Source organism: Capsicum annuum, chromosome 11 (genome assembly GCF_002878395.1).
Source record: "Capsicum annuum cultivar UCD-10X-F1 chromosome 11, UCD10Xv1.1, whole genome shotgun sequence".
NCBI classification, from domain to species: Eukaryota; Viridiplantae; Streptophyta; class Magnoliopsida; order Solanales; family Solanaceae; genus Capsicum; species Capsicum annuum.
In genome coordinates, this window is record NC_061121.1 from 40,015,723 (window position 1) to 40,025,792 (window position 10,070).

Here is a 10,070-nt window from a genome sequence, read left to right on the forward strand (position 1 = left end):
TCTAGAGAGAATGAGTAAATTTTGCCTTTTGGATGGCTTAATTATATTTTTTAGGGGCTGATATAAGATGGGAAAAGATCTATTTACCCCTCTGGATGCGGGTTTTAATTACTGAAATCTAGACTAGCGATGCGTAGACTGATGCACTGCATCATTTGCATCGATGCGATGGCCAATGCGCCATAACGAGTTTGCATTAGTTCACTAGAATTTGCACCGAGAACTGGAGGAAAATACTCATCGACGTAATGGGCGATGGGGCACGTCGAGATCACATCGATCCACTGGTTTGAGCTTTCAAATATGATCCAAATGAAGTCTAAAAAATCTGAAACTTATCTGGAAATACCCACTGCCATTTTTGATCATGATTCAACCAAATAATCATTACTTTAAGGTTATGAGGGTCGTGATATAGAGTCTCCAGCCTACGAAGGCTAAAATAACACTAAGTCTGAATAGTTAGCTAAAATTTTCTAAGTCTGGGACCACTTAACAAGCTTTAAGGGACTGAGTTAAGCTTAAGATTTTGAAGGGTCTTACAATATCTCCCCTTTGGAAATATTTATCCTCGAATGAGGATGACTCAGCTGAGAATACTGATAGATTGAATTTAGATACAAGACATGTACAACTGTAACATGAATTCATGACTGACACTACTGATATACTAAAATTTCATACTAACCATGCATATCTGATGCATGAGTACATGGCTGGGATTGTTGATAACCTGAGTCTCTTATACTAAACATGCATATCTGATACATGAATATCTGACTGAATGGACTCATGAATGTATGACTGGATATGCAATGGTAACTGATACCAAGTTTATAAAGAAAATCTGAGCATTAAATTGAGTAAGTTTAAAGAGAACCCTTACCTTGGGCTGAGTCTGAGCTTATGAAGAAGAGGTAAGGATACTTGGTCCGCATATCTGCTCCTGCTTCCCAAGTAGCTCCCTCAACGGACTGATTTTTCCAAAGAACTTTGACTAGAGGGACCTATTTATTCCTCAGTCTGAGAATCTGATAATCAAGGATTTCGACTGGAATCTCCTCATAAGAGCGGTTGTTCTGAATGTCTATACTCCCTATATAGACTACAACTGCTGGGTCACCTATGTATTTCTTTAGAAAGAAGACATGGAACACTAGATGGACTGAAGCTAAATCTGAAGGCAACTCAAGCTAGTAAGCTACCTTTCCGAAACGGCTTAGAATTTTGTAAGGACCAACATTTTAGGGATTAAGTTTCCCCTTCTTGACAAATGTCTTCACTCCTTTCATAGGAGAGATCTTCTAATACACATAATCACCAATCTCAAACTCGAGATCCTTTCTCCGCACTTCTTCATATGATTTCTGTTGGCTCTGAGTTGTCTTAAACCTTTCCCTGATCAACTAAACCTTCTCTAAGGTGTCAAACACCAATTCAGGTCTACCACTGTGGCCTCTCCCACTTCAAACCAACCAATGGAAGACTTATATCTCTATATAGTGCCACAAATGGATTCATCTAAATACTGAAATAATAGTTGTTGTAATATATAAACTCAATCAAAGGTAAGTGGTCATACCAACCTCTTTTAAAGTCTATCGCACACACTCGTAACATATCCTCTAAAGTCTGAATGGTACTTTCTAATTGACCATCTGTCTAAGGGTGAAAGGTTTTACTGAGGTATACTTGAGTACCAAAACCCTTTTGGAAGGCTTTCTAGAAATGAGAGGTGAATTGTGTACCTCTATCTGAGATAATGGACAATGGAACTTCGTGTAATCTAACCAAATCTCTTACATAGAACTTGGCATAGTCCTAGGCTGAATAAGAGGTATGGACTGGTAGGAAATGAACTAATTTGGTCATCCTATCTATAATAAGCCAAAGTGAATTATGCTAACGATGAGTACGAGGCAAACCCATCACAAAATACATGTTCACTTTTTCCCACTTCCAAGTGAGAATACTAAACTCCTGCATAGCCCCACTAGTCTTTTGATGCTCGATCTTGACCTTCTGATATGTTGATTACTTGGCTACAAACTCTGTAATATCTCTCTTCATCCCACTCCACCAGTAGATCTCCCGTAAATTACGGTACATCATAGTGGTCCCTGGATGAATAGAGTAACATACACCATGCGCTTCTGCAAGAATCTGCTGTCTCAGGTCATCTACACCTGACACACATAGCCGACCCTGACAACACAATACACTATCTCCCCCTTGGGAGAAAAACACTATTTTCTGATCTCTAATTGATTCTTTTAACTTAACTAAGTTGGGATCCCTATCCTGCTTTTCCTTCACCTCAAAAACCAAAGATAATTCTGAACTACGCTACACCCATACATTACCATCTGTTGAATCAACTAAGAAGACACCAAGTCAGGCAAGCCGATGAACTTCCTGAGCTAACTTCTTCTTACCATCCTCCACATGAGCAACACTACCCATAGATATCCTACTTAGAGCATCAGCCACTATATTGGCTTTACCCTGATGATATAGGGCACTCATATTATAGTCCTTTAACAACTCCAACCACCTTCTCTGACGGAGATTCAGGTACTTTTGAGAGAACACATATTGTAGGCTCTTATGATCGGTGAACACATCAACGTGTAACCCATACAAATAGTGCCTCTAAATCTTTAGGGAAAACACTACTGCTGCTAACTCAAGATCATGAGTTGGGTAGTTCTTTTCATGGGGCTTAAACTGTCTAGAGACGTAGGCTATGACCTTACCTCTCTACATCATAACATATCCCAAACCAACCCTAAAAGCATCACAATACACAACAAAGACATCTGAACCATCTGCCAGGATCAAAACTGGTGTTGTAGTGAGTCGAGTCTTCAACTCCTAAAAATTCTTCTCATAAGAATCTGACCATTAGAATTTGACCTTCTTCTGAGTCAATCTAGACATAGGGGATGCAATAGATGAAAATCCCTCAACAAACCATCGATAATATCCAACCAAACCTAAGAAACTCCAGATAACTGATGGAAGATGGGTCTGGGATAGTTTTTCACTGCTTCAGTTTTTTGGGGATCAACTCTAATGCCATTACTAGAAACTCTATGGACGGAGAAAGCTACTGACCTTAGCCAAAATTTGCACTTATTGAATTTGGTGAACAACTGATGGTTTCTGAGAGTCTATAATATTATTCTGAGATGGTCTGCATGATCATGCTCACTGTGGGAGTAAACAAGGATATCGTCTATAAAGACTATAATGAACATGTCTAAGTATTGCTTGAACACGTGGTTTATCAAGTCCATGAAAGCTGTCGGGGTATTGGTAAGACCAAATGACATGACTAAGAATTTGAAGTGACCATATCAAGTTCTGAAAGCTGTTTTCAGAATGTCACATTCTCTGACTCTGAGCTGATGATAGCTTGATCTGAGGTGTATCTTAGAAAAGTAACTGGCATCCTAAAGTTGGTCAAACAATTCATCAATTTTGGGAAGTGGATACTTGTTCTTGATCGGGACTTTATTTAGCTGACGATAATTTATACATATTCTGAGAGAACCTTCTATCATACATACGAATAAAATAGTTGCACCCTACTGGGACACACTGGGTCTGATGAATCCCTTATCTAGGAGATCTTTCAACTATTTTTTTAATTCTTTGAGTTTTACTAGAGCCATTCTGTATGGAAGAATAGAGATGGGTTGAGTATCTGGAAGAAGGTCAATTCTAAAATTAATTTCCCTTTCGGGATGATCTTTGGGAAACACGTCTGGGAATTCATATACTACTAATACTGACTCAAGAGTAGGGGTTTCTAATCTAGAGTCCTAGACTCGAACGATATGGTAGACACATCCCTTAGATATCATTTTCCTTATCCTAAGGTAGGAAACAAGCCGACCTCTAAGTGTTGAAGTACTACCCCTCCACTCTCGAACGGGCTCATTCGAGAACTGAAACTGGAGAATTCTATTTCTGCAGTCGACTGAGGCATAGTAGGAATGAAGCCAATCCATACTGAGAATGATATCAAAATTGGTCATCTATAATTCGACTAACTCTACTGAAGTGACTTTCTGAGACACCATAACTGGACAGCTCCTGTATACCCACCAGGCTATGATAGATTTACCCACTGGGGTAGATACTGAGAAAGGTTCTACTAGAATTTTGGGACTGACTCTGAAGTCAACAACTATATAAGGAGTTACAAAAGATAAAGAAGCTCCTCGATCTAGAAAAGCAAAAACATGTAAATGATAAACTTGTAACGCACCAGTGACCATATCAGGAGAACTTTCCTGATCCTATCAAGACTAAAGTGCCTAGAGTCTGTTTGGGCGTTGCCCACTGGTGGCACTGGAAACGGCACCCTGCTGATTCGGGCGATCGAACTGAGCTGAGGAACGGTTATGCTGACTCTGGGAACCCACTTGAGGACACTGTCTAACTCTGCGGCCTGGCTTGCCATATCTAAAACATATGTCACTGCCAGCTCAGCACACACCCTGATGGTTTTTGCCATATTTCTGACAGAAAGGATTTGTTTGGGCACTTCTAACACTACCATTGGGTTTAGGGTCTAATGCCCTATCTCTATTGTCATCTCTGAATTTTTGCACGGGAGCATTGGCTAAGGACAAAGCTGGGACTAAGGATTTTAGGCAGAACTGAGAACGATTGCCCCCATCTAACTTAGATTGGATAAAGTTGAAACTACTTGTTAAAGTTTTCTTATTCTCCCTCTTCTTCTCTTTATTCTTAGCCTCCTCTATCTACTGAGCATGGACCATAAGCCTGTATATGTACATCTTCTTAATCAACATTGCGGTTCTATACTCCTTGACCACACTATTAGACACGCCAGACATAAATTTACACTTCTTATATCCGTATTTGCAACCACATGAGGAGCGTATCTAGATAGTTGAGTAAACTTAAGAGAATGATCTTGCACTATCATGTTGCCCTGCTTTAAATTTATAAATTCCAAAATCTTCATTTCCCTTAACTCTAGCGGGAAGAACCTATCCAGAAAAGCAATAGCAAATTCCTCCCTTACTATGGGCCCTGCATCTGCGGCCCTCTCTACTTTCCACTGTTTGAACCAAGAGTGAGCCATATTCTGCAACTGATATGCAGCTCACTCGGTACTCTCACTAACTATCACCCCCATAATATTTGTAACCTTCTGCACCTGATCAAGAAATTCTTGTGGGTCCGCATTTGACTTTGACCCTATAAAAGATAGAAGGTTCATTCGGGTGAAGTCCTAAATCTTGGCTACAGTAGTATTGGCCATTGGGTTGGCCAGAACAGCAGCTAAGCATTCATTCTAGGCTGCCACAGAATAAGCTATAGTGGTGAAAGCTGCTCTGAATTCAGCGTGGGAGACATGTTCATCCAGAGGATCTTCCTGAATGGGCTGAGGTGATGACTGGTTTTCGGTTCTCCTTTTGTTAATCTTTTTGGGAGGCATGTTCTATAAGCGAAAAAAGTAGAGAATGAATTAGATTGAGAGTTTAACTTGAGCTCCTTCTCACACACGACATGAATACTAAAAAAATGGATGCTTTTCCTAAAACATCTCATAGCCTCCTATCCATAAGTGTGGCGTGCTACACACCCATGCACTAGACTCTACTAGATGTAGATTTCAGACTTCCTAGGACTCTGTTGAACCTTAGGCTCTAATATCAAGTTTGTAACGCGACCCCAGATGTTATACAGTGCTCATAGTCCCGAAGGACCATAAGCTAACCCATGATTGATACTTGCTGCAATAACTGAATAATAATACTATAATTATGCGGAAACTAGGTGAAAACTTGCCATAAGGTTCAAATCTGAAATAAATACTGAAACTGAACATCTGCCTAAAAATACTCTAGTCTAAAAAGCCTCTACTCTCTAGACAAGGAGTTAATGGGATAAGTATCCAACTAAGTCTGACTACTAGAATAAACTGAGTACTGAAATACTGTAATAATAAATCTTTCCTCAAACAATGAGGACTCACCACTAGTTTGCTACTGATGGATCAGGCTGCTAAGTATGATTGGGAGCCCGTGCGTCTGAACCTATGATATAAGACATTATAGCGCAAAGAAAGGTATGTGTCGGTGCTTTGAATGTACAGGCATGCTAAGTGAGGTAGGCTGAGATGCATGGGTTCATATGCATGAACAATACTAACTAAATAACATTAGTATAACAGAATGAGAGTACATACATGAATACATAAACTGTAACTGAGGTCATGATAATACTGGATACTGAATTCTGAATTATTGATTTACTGATATCTAAGTTTACTGATACTGTATAACTGATAGGTGAATGACTATATCTGACTATCTTGATTCTGTGGAACTGTACTAAGTTTCATACTGAACTGAGTGACTGTATCTGACAGTCCTGATTCTATAGAACTGAACTGAGTTCTATACTGAGACTGGAATTAAAATTGAGAATGTGGGAGGTAATCATCTAACCGACATGCCCCTTTCTAGATAGATTGGGGTCCAACCTGTAACCCCGGTTAGAAGGGTATCAATACCATGCCATGAGTAAAGACAACTGTGAGTTAACCCTCTCTGACAAAAAGCTCTTTCGTCAACCCTCGCTAGCAGAAAAACTCGTATGAGATGTGTCAACCCTAGTCTATCAAAAATATATCTCAACGTATGTTGGCTACGCAGTTCTGTAACGCAAGGATTTCTACTAAGGGTCAAACCCTCTGCTGGAAGGAATGCCCCCATCACTGGGTTTGCTTGGTGCTGAATCCTACTCCCAGCTGAAGAGACACCGAACTGATTCCTAGTTTATATTAGGCTTGACTGAACTGTTACTGATTATACTGTCTAACTGAACTGAAAAGAGTTCACTAAATTCCATTGACTGATGAAATACTACTGAATTCTGTTAACTGACTGAATTTACTGAGGTCTGAACTGAATACTGAACTGGACTAGACTGATACTGAGTCTACTGAGTTTGTCTTGAGTTTTGTAACTGACTGAGAGTACTAATGATCATGATATGACCGAGATTATTCTATAACTGACACTGGCTCTAGGTAAACAGCTAAATTATCGGGTATTAAATACCCCCAGGACTCGATAGCATGAAAAGTAAAGCATCATATGACCTTTCTTAGCATAGAAATACACACTTGTTCATAATGAATCTATAGAGACATTTTATCAAACACTTGAATGGCATGAACTAGTATACATGCTAACATGATATAATCTCACTATTTAAGTCACATGAACAATTCATAAAACTCTTAGAAGGCATTGTATATGCACATAGTACCAATCAAAACATGAGCATCTTAATTTCAAGGCTTTAACATGAATTCACATGATACTGCTTACATAATAATTGTTTTTACATAAATCTTGTACTTAATCATGGAATAGAAGCCCAATCAACATTATAATCATGAATACACTTGAATCCAAATCATGGAAATCATGAAATAAACTTACTTAAAGTTTAAAAGAGTTTCTTAAACTCCAAGGGTGGAAGGGACTCTTGGATGAACACTTGTCATTGAACTCCAAGGGTGGAAGGGACTCTTGGATGAACACTTGTCATACCTTAAAGCTTGAATTCTGAAAGATTAATGGATTTTCTTGGAACTTGGATTCTTGAATGCGATGAACTAGGGTTTGTTCTTGAAAAATTCTAGATAGAATAAGTAAATTTTGTCTTTTGTGCAGCTTAATTATATGTTTTGGGGGCCGATATAAGATGGGAAAAGACCCATTTACCCCTTTGGACGCAGGTTTTAATTACTGAAAACTGGATTAGCAATGCGCAGATCGACGCATCACGTAGTCGGCATCGATGCGATGGCCAATGTGCCACCCAAGTCTATATTGGTTCACTATAATTTGCACTGGGATCTGGATAAAAATATTCATCGACGCGATGGGAGATATGGCGCGTTGAGATCGCATTGATCCACTGGTTTGAGCTTTCAAATATGATCCAATCGAAGTTTAAAAAATTTGAAACATATTCGGGAACACCCACTGACATTCTTGATCATGATTCAATCTAAAAATCATTACTTTAAGGTCATGAGGGTTGTGAAATAGAGTCGCCAACCTTCGAAGGCTAAAATAACATTAAGTCTAAATACTTAGCTAAAATTATCTTTGTCTGGGACCCCTTAACAAGCTCTAAGGGACTGATTTAAGCTTATAATTTTGCGGGGTCTTACACAAATGGTACATTAAATTTGTAGATGAGATCAAGAGTATGCAAGTTAAAACTTGTTTCGTTTTAGATCAGTTATCAAGGATTGATGTAATGACCCTTTAAGTCATTTTCCATATTTACCCTTATTTCCGTCGTTTGAGCTTCTCCATAGCTGCCCCAAGTCATTTATGAATTGATGGGACCAACGGTTCGATTATCGGGCAGTTCAGTTGATTTTTAGAGTCAATTTCCTGTTTTGAAGTTTTCGTTGGTTTCAAATGGCCATTGGGAGAAAACTTCAGTGAAACAATCTCGGATGTAAATTTTGACTGTGACAGCAGATACAAAATATCAATTTTAGTCTATTTAACCCTTTGGTTTGGGTTCTAATGCACCCGAGCTTATTTCGACCTATTAGTCGAAAAGTTGAAAAATCAAAGCTATAGGTGTGGGCCTCACGTTTTGCCAAAACGATCTTGGATGAAAGTTTTGATGATTTCAATGGATTTGAAATGTGTATTATACTCAAATTTCAATATTGGATCATATATTTTGGGTTTCTAATGAGTTTCGAGGGTCAAAAACAAGTTTTTGACTTTTCTGTCACGGGAATACCGCATCTCTTCGCCGAGGGGTCTATAAATAGACCCCAATGTCGCGATATTGGGCATTTTTCCTTCATCTTTGAGAGCCTAAAACCCTAAATGAGTATGATAACTCAAAATCGAGTCTTGTGGATGTCTAGGGAGCTTAGTAAACATCTTTTATCATGATTATCATCCTAATTAAGGTATGATTTCATCACTTTATTGGTGAATTTCATAGTTCTTGATCAAAAATCTAATTTATTTTAGGTCTTGATTTAGCCCCAAATTTGTTTTGTTTGTATCCATTAATTGAGGGTTATGATTCCTTGGTAATATCTGAGCATCGGGTTGACCTCGAAAATGAGATTTTCGTACATGGGACCCACTTGGAATTTTTTATGTCATTTTTAAACCCGAAGCATAATAGTGCAATATGGGTATCGTTAGACTCGTATTGATAAGTATTTTATGTTTTTGATAGCATGATGGCATTTTTGGGATTGTGAAGTGAAGACGAGCATGTGGTGCATGATGTGAGGTTTTGCGATTCGACCTTAAGGTAGGCTTCTAACCACTCTTCTTCAAAAATGATGTGTGTTATGTATGCATGTGAATACGAATGTTAGGCTTGATTATTAATAAATAACCTAGTATTGATTATTGATGTTAAGGGAATTGGATGAGGGTTTTGAACCTGTAAGGTAGTATTTTTATGAGCCTTTTAGAATCTTATTGCCATCTCCCTAGATTAAATTAGTTTGTAGATTGAAAGTGTTATGATGTTAGGTTTGGGACATGGTCTAAGTGTTGGAATCATGGTTAGTGTGATTGACCTTAGTTAGTCTAATCTAGTTATCTTGAAACTGTATCTTGGGGTAGAATTGACATAATTACTCATGTTTCTAGACGAATTTCCTATTTAGGATTGGTTATGGCTCACTTGACATCTAGAAATTTAACTAGATACCTTATCCTAGCTTTGGACATATTTTGCCTAAATATGGAGATTGAGGATTAGAAGTGGCCATCTTAGGCTAAAACTTATGTTAGCTCTTGTGGGGTTAGTTGCGGATAGTAGACCTAGTTGAAACTAATGAGCCTTATTTATGAGATTTACTTGGTGAATTGATAAATTGTGATGATTTTTGCCAGATTATGGTTAGTGGACTATAGAGATTTTAATTTTCCCTTGTTATGATATTTGGTCCATAGAGATGTATTTTCTTCTTAATTATGATATTTGGCCTATAGAGATGCATTTTCCTCTTA